Genomic DNA, 8,138 nt, shown 5'->3' on the forward strand with positions numbered 1-8,138 from the left:
CTTGCTGCACCTCTGTCTTCTGACCAGAAGCCTTGGAGACGCCCACTATCCGACCGTCTGCCCTGCACGAGGCTGCCGCAGGAGACCCTGAGGCCTGGGGGTGAAACAGTCCCTCGGAGCTCGTCAGGGGCTCGTCGTGGGAGGCGACCCCTTGCCCCCATGGACGCCCCTCTCCTCCGTGCTACGGTTTGGGAGTGACAGTGAGGCTCAGGGCCCAGGCAGGAATATCTAATGACCTGCGTTCAGGGTGAACCAACAGTTAGGAAGCTGGTCTCATTGCAGAAATGTGCTTTCATGAATTCGCTGGGGCTTGTTCTCCAAGAATTAGCCATCAGCTCACAGAGATGCTTAGGCATGTTTGAGCCCCATCAACTGGTGTTTAAGCTGCAGTTCATCGGGGCGGATCCTGGCTCCAGCTAGAGCTTCACGGACCTCTGGAAAGTCAGAGCTCCGGGGGCACTGATGTTTCTGTGGGTTGGGTGTAAAGGCTGGGCTTGCAGCAGGTACGGGGGACACGCTTACCCCGGCCCCCCGCGGGCCCTGGTGGTCCTTCTCGGCGTCTCTGCTCCCCCAGGTCTGTCCCAGCTGTGCTGTTTACTCTTGCAGACGGTGGCGGTGAGGCCCGCAGCTCTTGTCTTAGGCTGCCGCTAGAATTCTAAGTCGACTCTGCGTCCAGCACGCGACACAGAGCACCGGGGGCGGTGTTTGCTCTTCATCGCGACACCAAATACGGAACTGTAGCAGTGAGCGGACTCACAGTGGAGCCTCTGGAGCCTTTAAGTCACTGCTCTTGACAGTCTGAACATGACGGTTTGGGGCAGGTAGGAGGGAGAGTCCCCAGGGCAAAGAGCCCTGCCTGGCAGAGCGGGCTCACTGTCCCACGACCCCTGCTCCCCACGACCCCTGGTGGACGTGGCTGCATGTGAGGGTGCTCCCTGGCCACCTTGGCTTAGCGGGGGCTGTGTTATCAGTTCTGGACAGTGACTTAGCCAAGACCACAACTTGGTCTAAAGTGACTCAGAATGTGTCATGGGCTGAAGGGTGATGCCCAGGACCTCAGAATGTGATTGTGTTTGGAGACAGAGTCTGCAGAGACATGATTAAGGTTAAATGAGGCCGTGTGGGTGGGCTCTAAACTAATGGGACTGAGTTCTTACAAGAAGGGAAATTAGGGCCTGCACGCACAGACGGAGGGAAGGCCCTAAGAGGACCGGCGAGGAGATGGCCGTCTACATGCCAGGGAGAGCAGCCTTGAAAAGGAGGGAGAGGAAACCAGCCTTGCCCACACCCAGACCTCAGGCTTCCGGCCCCCAGACTGAGAGAAAGCCCGTTCCTGTTGTTCCAGCTGCCCGCCTGCGCCGCTTGTACACGGACACCCCAGCAGGCTGGTGGAGCCCATGAGCTTTTCCCACATTCTCTCTCCCCATCTTTGTGGGGGTGCAGGTGTGGATCGCATATCTGGGAGCATGGTGGGGCATCACTGGTGGGGGCATCACTGGTGGGGCATCACTGGTGGGGGCGTCACTGGTCGGGGCATCACTGGTGGGGGCGTCTCTGGTGGGGGCGTCACTGGTGGGGGCGTCATTCCTGGAGGCAATGGGGCCTCCCTTAGCTGGCCTCTGAACACCTCCGTGGGGAGAACCGGCTACTTTGTGACATTTGAGATTTTCAGTAAATGAGAGACAAAATTGTATCATACAAGGGCGTGAGATTTTGAGCTTACCTGTCAGTACAGTAGAATTACCCCTCCCCCCGCAATGGAGAAGACTTCAAAGATGCTGGAGGGACACAGGGGGTCCCAGCTGGACCCCGGGGGGAGGCCTGCCCTTCCTCTTAGAAGGAAGTTGAGACTCTAACATGACTTGAATTCTGTAGGATGTGGGAGCTCCGGGAGGCACCATGCACTGGGACCCAGCTCCTTCATGGAAGCTGAGAACACTGATGTTACCGAAAATTTATTAAGAGATGAAGAGTCAGATGCACAGGAGCTGTTTTATTCCTCAAAACTAAAGGGGATACGATGATAGAAATAGGCCCCCCGAAAATGAGGTGAAGGTTATACCAGGGATGTCAGATCTGGGAATGGCATTGATGACTACGACCAGTTGATCACGGAGAGGGAGCAAGGTCAGACACTTGGCAGGCAGGCTCGAGAATTGCATCCTTATTCTCAAGAATTCTTTTGTACAAAAGGCTACATCACTCCTTTCAAAAGAAAAAGACAAGTGTTTGTGTGCGATTGTGCTTAGGCTAAAGACTAAGAAAGTGGCCTTTTTTGTATCACAGACATGCCCAGGGTATGGGCCTCTGCTGGCCTGAGTGGCCACGTGCTCTCCTCCAGAAGTCTCGGGCCAGGTCGGCTCTCCCTTGAGTGGGGCCTGAACTGAAGGCGCTTCATTCACCGTGGAGAGTTATGGGCTGTAGAGAGAGATGGAGCCTAACTCTGCCTGCAGCTGTTTGCTTTTCTAATCCTGAGATTTAAAGCTGCAGGTTTTACAAATAGCTAAAATAGGACAGATGTAAAAACCAGTATTGTCTTGTCCAGCCTCCAGCCTGTCCACTTTGGAACTGAACCAGAGTTCTGCCAAGAAGTGTCCTGTTTTCATTTCTGATTTTATCCCTGACTCTGGTCATGCAGAATGTGAAAACAGACTAAATACAAATATCTGAAAAAATAAAAACAATCCAAGCCATTGGACACAAGGGAAGATCTTACTAAAGGGAAAGACCCGTCTTTTCTTGGGTTGGAAGACAGTAGTATAAAGGGTCATTTTCCCTAAATTATTTTATGTAATTCAGTATCATTTCAGGTAAACAACTCAACAGAATTTGAGGAGAAGTTGACAAAATTATTCTAAAGTTCATCTGGCAATAAAAATTTGAAAATAACTGCGAGTATTTTGAAAAGAATAATAAAGGAAGACTTGTCTTATGTGAATGAAACGTGTCCTGACAGTAATAAAACAGTTACAGTAATAAAACTGTGTGGCCCTGGCCTGGGAATAGGCAGGTAGATTAGTGAAGTGGAACAGAGGACCCAGAAGGAGGTGAACACAGACAGGAAACGCAGCACGTGGTTTCCATGTCAACTCGAAAATAAGATAACAAACAGCCTAATAAAAACTGGGCCCAAGGTCGGAACAGGCATTTCACCCAAGAAGATACACAGGTACACAGAATGCAAACACGTGATTAGCTGCTGGAGCCGTTAAAACCAGGGCGCTCGTCCTGTTCGGGGGAGCCGAGCGGCGCCTTTGCGGACGGGCAGCTTCTCATCCGCAAGAAACAGCTGCACGTGACCCACTGCTCCGCATCAGGGTGTTTGAGCGGTGCTTTCGCAGGACGGCGTTTAGCCAAGAGAAGTGGGACGCACGGTTTCACCAAGGCCTGCGGTCAGCTGTCTCAGTGCATCCAGGAGGCAACAGCAGCCATAGGCGAGGGGCCTGGACCACCCTGTGATGTCCGCCCTCGCGGTCAGGAGGCCGGGCGTCCGAGGTGGGGCCCGCAGGTCCCGAGTCTGCGGAGAGTCTGCTTCCTCAGAGATGCTGGCTTTCACACTGTGTCCTCACGCGGGAGCAGTCTCTTCTTTAAGAGATCCCATCCCAGGGCTCCAGATCCTGCCTGATCGCCCCCCAAAGGCCCCATATCCTAATTCCATCACACTGGGAGGTAGGATCCCAGCAGATGAATATGGGGAAAGGGCATAGACATTCAGCCCATCATAGCAAATTTATTCACAAATCACTAGAAGCAGAGAACGTCCCACGTGCCCTTCGGCAAATGTATAAACAAATGGGATGGATCTTGCTCAGCACCAGGGCGTGAGTGAGGGACACTCCCAGGACCAGCCGCTGGAGGAGGAGCCACTGGGAGACACACTCATCCTGAGCCTATGGTGATCCTGTGGTGTCGTGGAAGAGGTGGTGGCCTGGGGACTGGGGCCAGGAGCTGCTGTGGGCTGGACTCTAAAGGGGCGGTGAGAAGGGATTTGGAGGGTGTTGGGACCGTCCTGTATCATGCTCGTGAGGCTGCTTACACAACTCGTTTACAAAACTCACACAGCTACACTCCAAAAGTCAGTGATGCTGAACGTCAAATATACAATACACTTTAAAAGACATCATGTCATCTTGGAGTAAAAAGTTAATCATCTAGTAGATGGGGTGTGATTCCAAGCTAGTGATTTAGACAAAAACAGAGGTAGGTGATTCTCTCAGCCCCCACAGAAATAAAGTCCAGATGGACTGAGGTTTCAGTTGAAATACAGAAATTATAAAATATTACAAGAAAATAGGGGTGAATAGTTTTCTAATCTTAGTTGGCGGAAGCCTTTCAAATAAGCATGTCAGAGATCTCCAAACCCATATACTTGATGGTATACGAATTTAAAGCTACTGGACAGCAAAATAAAATAACGTAGATGTGGTGGAAACTAAATTGGTGAAATTAGCTACAAGTCACATGGTAACAGATTAATTTTGTGAACTCAAAAAAGAAAAAAGAAAAGAAACCCGAAGAAAAATTTGGAAAGAACATGAATAAGCAATTTACAAATTAACCAATAGACACAAGAAAATATGTTAAACCTCCTTAGTGATCAAAGGAAGAAACAAAAACAATAGTTTTGTTTGTGTATCAGATCAACAAGGGGCAAAGGGACTGATAAAACCTTCCGGTGGCCAGTTTGGAGAGCGGGAAACCATGAACAAGCTGTGGGTGTGCAAGCTCCCCTAGTTGTTGGGTCAGGCCATGCGGATGCCTGTTCCCCTAAGGAAGTACTAACACAATCGAGAGACTCCGTGTGATTCAGGATATCTGTTGCAGCACTGCTTATAATGTCAACAGTTTTTGCTGCTACAGTTTTGTGAGCCTTTAAAATACTTGTTCTCTGTGAGTTTCAGGTGGTGGATATGATATACAGAAAGTTCTGAAAATTATATTTGAAACTCCTGCTCTTTCTTTCCCTCAATGGGTCACCCTTCGGTCATAAGAAGGCGACGGGGAGAATGGTCTTTAAATGTTAATGGCCCTCCCACCTGGATTCGGTGAAACTTTACAGACTTCTTTGTACTGTTCTGTGTTGCTTGAATTCTGTAAGCAATGAACATTTACCATTTTGATTAAAAAAAAAAAAAAAGGATCTGTTTTCAAAAGGAAGAAAAAAGGTCCAGTGATTATAAAAGATGAGTAAGTTAAAACTTCACTGCAAAGCCAACCTCTCTGTGAGTCACCTTGATGTAAAGACAGGAGCCCTGGTGCTGGCGGGAGCACATGAGCCTGGGTCCTGGGACCCCCAGGTCGAGGAGACCACCAGGCCCCATGGTGGCACCACGTGTGGCCTGGCAGGTGGCCCCCTAACTCAGGCCTGTTCCCTCACCTGTGAGGCTGGAGTCAGGATCCACCCCGCCTCATTCACAAGTTTCCTGACACTGTACAGGAGGTGGCAATCAAAACCATCCTCAAGAGGAAGAAATGCAAAAATGCAAAGTGGTTGTCTGAGGAGGCCTTACAAATAGCTGAGAAAAAGAGAAGCTAAAGGCAAAGGAGAAAAGGAAAGATATACCCATCTGAATGCAGAGTTCCAAAGAATAGCAAGGAGAGATAAGAAAGCCTTCCTCAGTGATCCATGCAAAGAAATAAAGGAAAACAATAGAATGGGAAAGACTAGAGATCTCTTCAAGGAAATTAGAAATACCAAGGGAATATTTCATGCAAAGATGGGCTTACTAAAGGATAGAAATGGTATGGACCTAGCAGAAGCAGAAGATATTAAGAAGAGGTGGCAAGAATACACAGAAGAACTGTACAAAAAAGATCTTTATGACCCAGATAATCATGATGGTGTGATCACTCACCTAGAGCCAGACAGACATCCTGGTATGTGAAGTCAAGTGGGCCTTAGAAAGCATCACTACGAACAAAGCTAGTGGAGGTGATGGAATTCCAGTTGAGCTCTTTCAAATCCTGAAAGATGATGCTGTGAAAGTGCTGCACTCAATATGCCAACAAATCTGGAAAACTCAGCAGTGGCCACAGGACAGGAAAAGGTCAGTTTTCATTCCAATCCCAAAGAAAGGCAATGCCAAAGAATATTCAGACTACTGCACAATTGCACTCATCTCACACACTAGCATGGAGAAGCAATGGCATCCCTTTCCACTACTCTTGCCTGGAAAATCCCGTGGACGGCAGAGCCTGGTGGGCTGCAGTCCATGGGGTCAATAACAGTCGGACACGGCTGAGCAACTTCACTTTTACTTTTCATTTTCATGCATTGGAGAAGGAAATGGCCAGCCACTCCAGTGTTCTTGCCTGGAGAGTCCCAGGGAGGGGGGAGCCTGGTTGGCTTCCGTCTATGCGGTCGCACAGAGTCGGACAAGAAGTGACTTAGCAGCAGCAGCAGCACACGCTAGCAAAGTAATGCTCAAAATTCTCCAAGCCAGGCTTCAACAGAACGTGAACCTCCAGATGTTCAAGCTGGATTTAGAAAAGGCAGAGGAACCAGAGATCAAATTGCCAACATCTGTTGGATCATCAAAAAAGCAAGAGAATTTCAGAAAAACATCTACTCTGCTTCATTGACTATATGGAAACCTTAGACTGTGTGTGTCACAAGAAACTGGAAAATTCTTAAAGAGATGGGAATACCAGACCACCTTACCTGCCTCCTGAGAAATATGTATGCAGGTCAAGAAGCAACAATTAGAACCAGACATGGAACAACAAACTGGTTCCAAATTGGGAAAGGAGTACATTAAGGCTGTATATCGTCACCCTACTTATTTAGCTTATATGCAGAGTACATTATGAGAAACACTGGGCTGGATGAAGCTCAAGCTGGAATCAAGATTTCTGGGAGAAATATCAATAACCTCAGATATGCAGGTGATACCACCCTTATGGGAGAAAACAGAGAACTAAAGAGCCTCTTGATGAAAGTCAAAGAGGAGAGTGAAAAAGCTCGCTTAAACCTCAGTATTCAAAATACGAACATACAAAGTGGCATCCAGTCCCATCACTTCATGGGAAATAGATGGGAAACAATGGAAACAGTGACAGACTTTATTTTCTTGGGCTCCAAAATCACTGCAGATGGTGACTACAACCATGAAATTAAAAGACATTTGCTCCTTGGAAGAAAAGCTATGACCAACCTAGACAGCATATTGAAAAGCAGAGACATTATTTTGCCAACAAAGGTCCATCTAGTCAAAGCTATGGTTTTTCAAGTAGTCATGTATGGATGTGAGAGTTGGACCATAAAGAAAGCTGAGCGCTGAAGACTTGATGCTTTTGAACTGTGGTGTTGGAGAAGACTCTTGAGAGTCCCTAGGACAGCGAGGAGATCCAACCAGTCCATCCTAAATGAAATCAGTCCTGAATGTTCATTGGAAGGACTGATGCTAAAGCTGAAACTCCAAAACTTTGGCCACTTGGTGCAAAAAACTGACTCATTGGACAAGACCCTGATGCTGGGAAAGATTGAAGGCGGGAGGAGAAGGGGATGACAGAGGATGAGATGGTTGGATGGCATCACCAACTCAATGGACATGAGTTTGAGCAAACTCTGAGAGTTGGTGATGGACAGGGAGGCATGGAGTGCTGCAGTCCATGGGGTCACAGAGTCAGACACGACTGAGCGACTGAACTGAACAGTTAAGATAATTAGTGCAAAATGACTTAACTTTGAAATCTCTGATCCTTGAAGTGGTTGCAGGAAAAGTTCTCAGTGGTTGAAGAATGTGAGGCGCTTAGAGAGCCCCTTTTCCTGAGCCAGCCGTCACCAAATAATGAAACAACACAGAAGGTGGGGGCAGGACCACCTCAGGGCTGCTCTCCACCCGCAGGTGCAGCTCAGAACCTTGCTACTTGAAATGTGGTCTGCGGCCCAGCAGAATCGGCGCCGGGCCCGAAAAGCCGTGTCAGGGTCTGAACAGATGGCACACCGCCCACTCCCCCCGCCCACACACGCAAAGGAGTCAGTGCAAGTCAGTGCTTGAGAAGCACTATTTTGGGGACAGAGTCTAATCTACAGGACACACAGACCTTGTTTTATTGCGCTTTGGAAATACTGTATTTTGTACTAACTGAAGTTAGTACAAGCTTATTGACACTCATTTTCCAGCAACGCTATCTTT

Source organism: Bos indicus, chromosome 23, assembly GCF_029378745.1.
Source record: "Bos indicus isolate NIAB-ARS_2022 breed Sahiwal x Tharparkar chromosome 23, NIAB-ARS_B.indTharparkar_mat_pri_1.0, whole genome shotgun sequence".
NCBI classification, from domain to species: Eukaryota; Metazoa; Chordata; class Mammalia; order Artiodactyla; family Bovidae; genus Bos; species Bos indicus.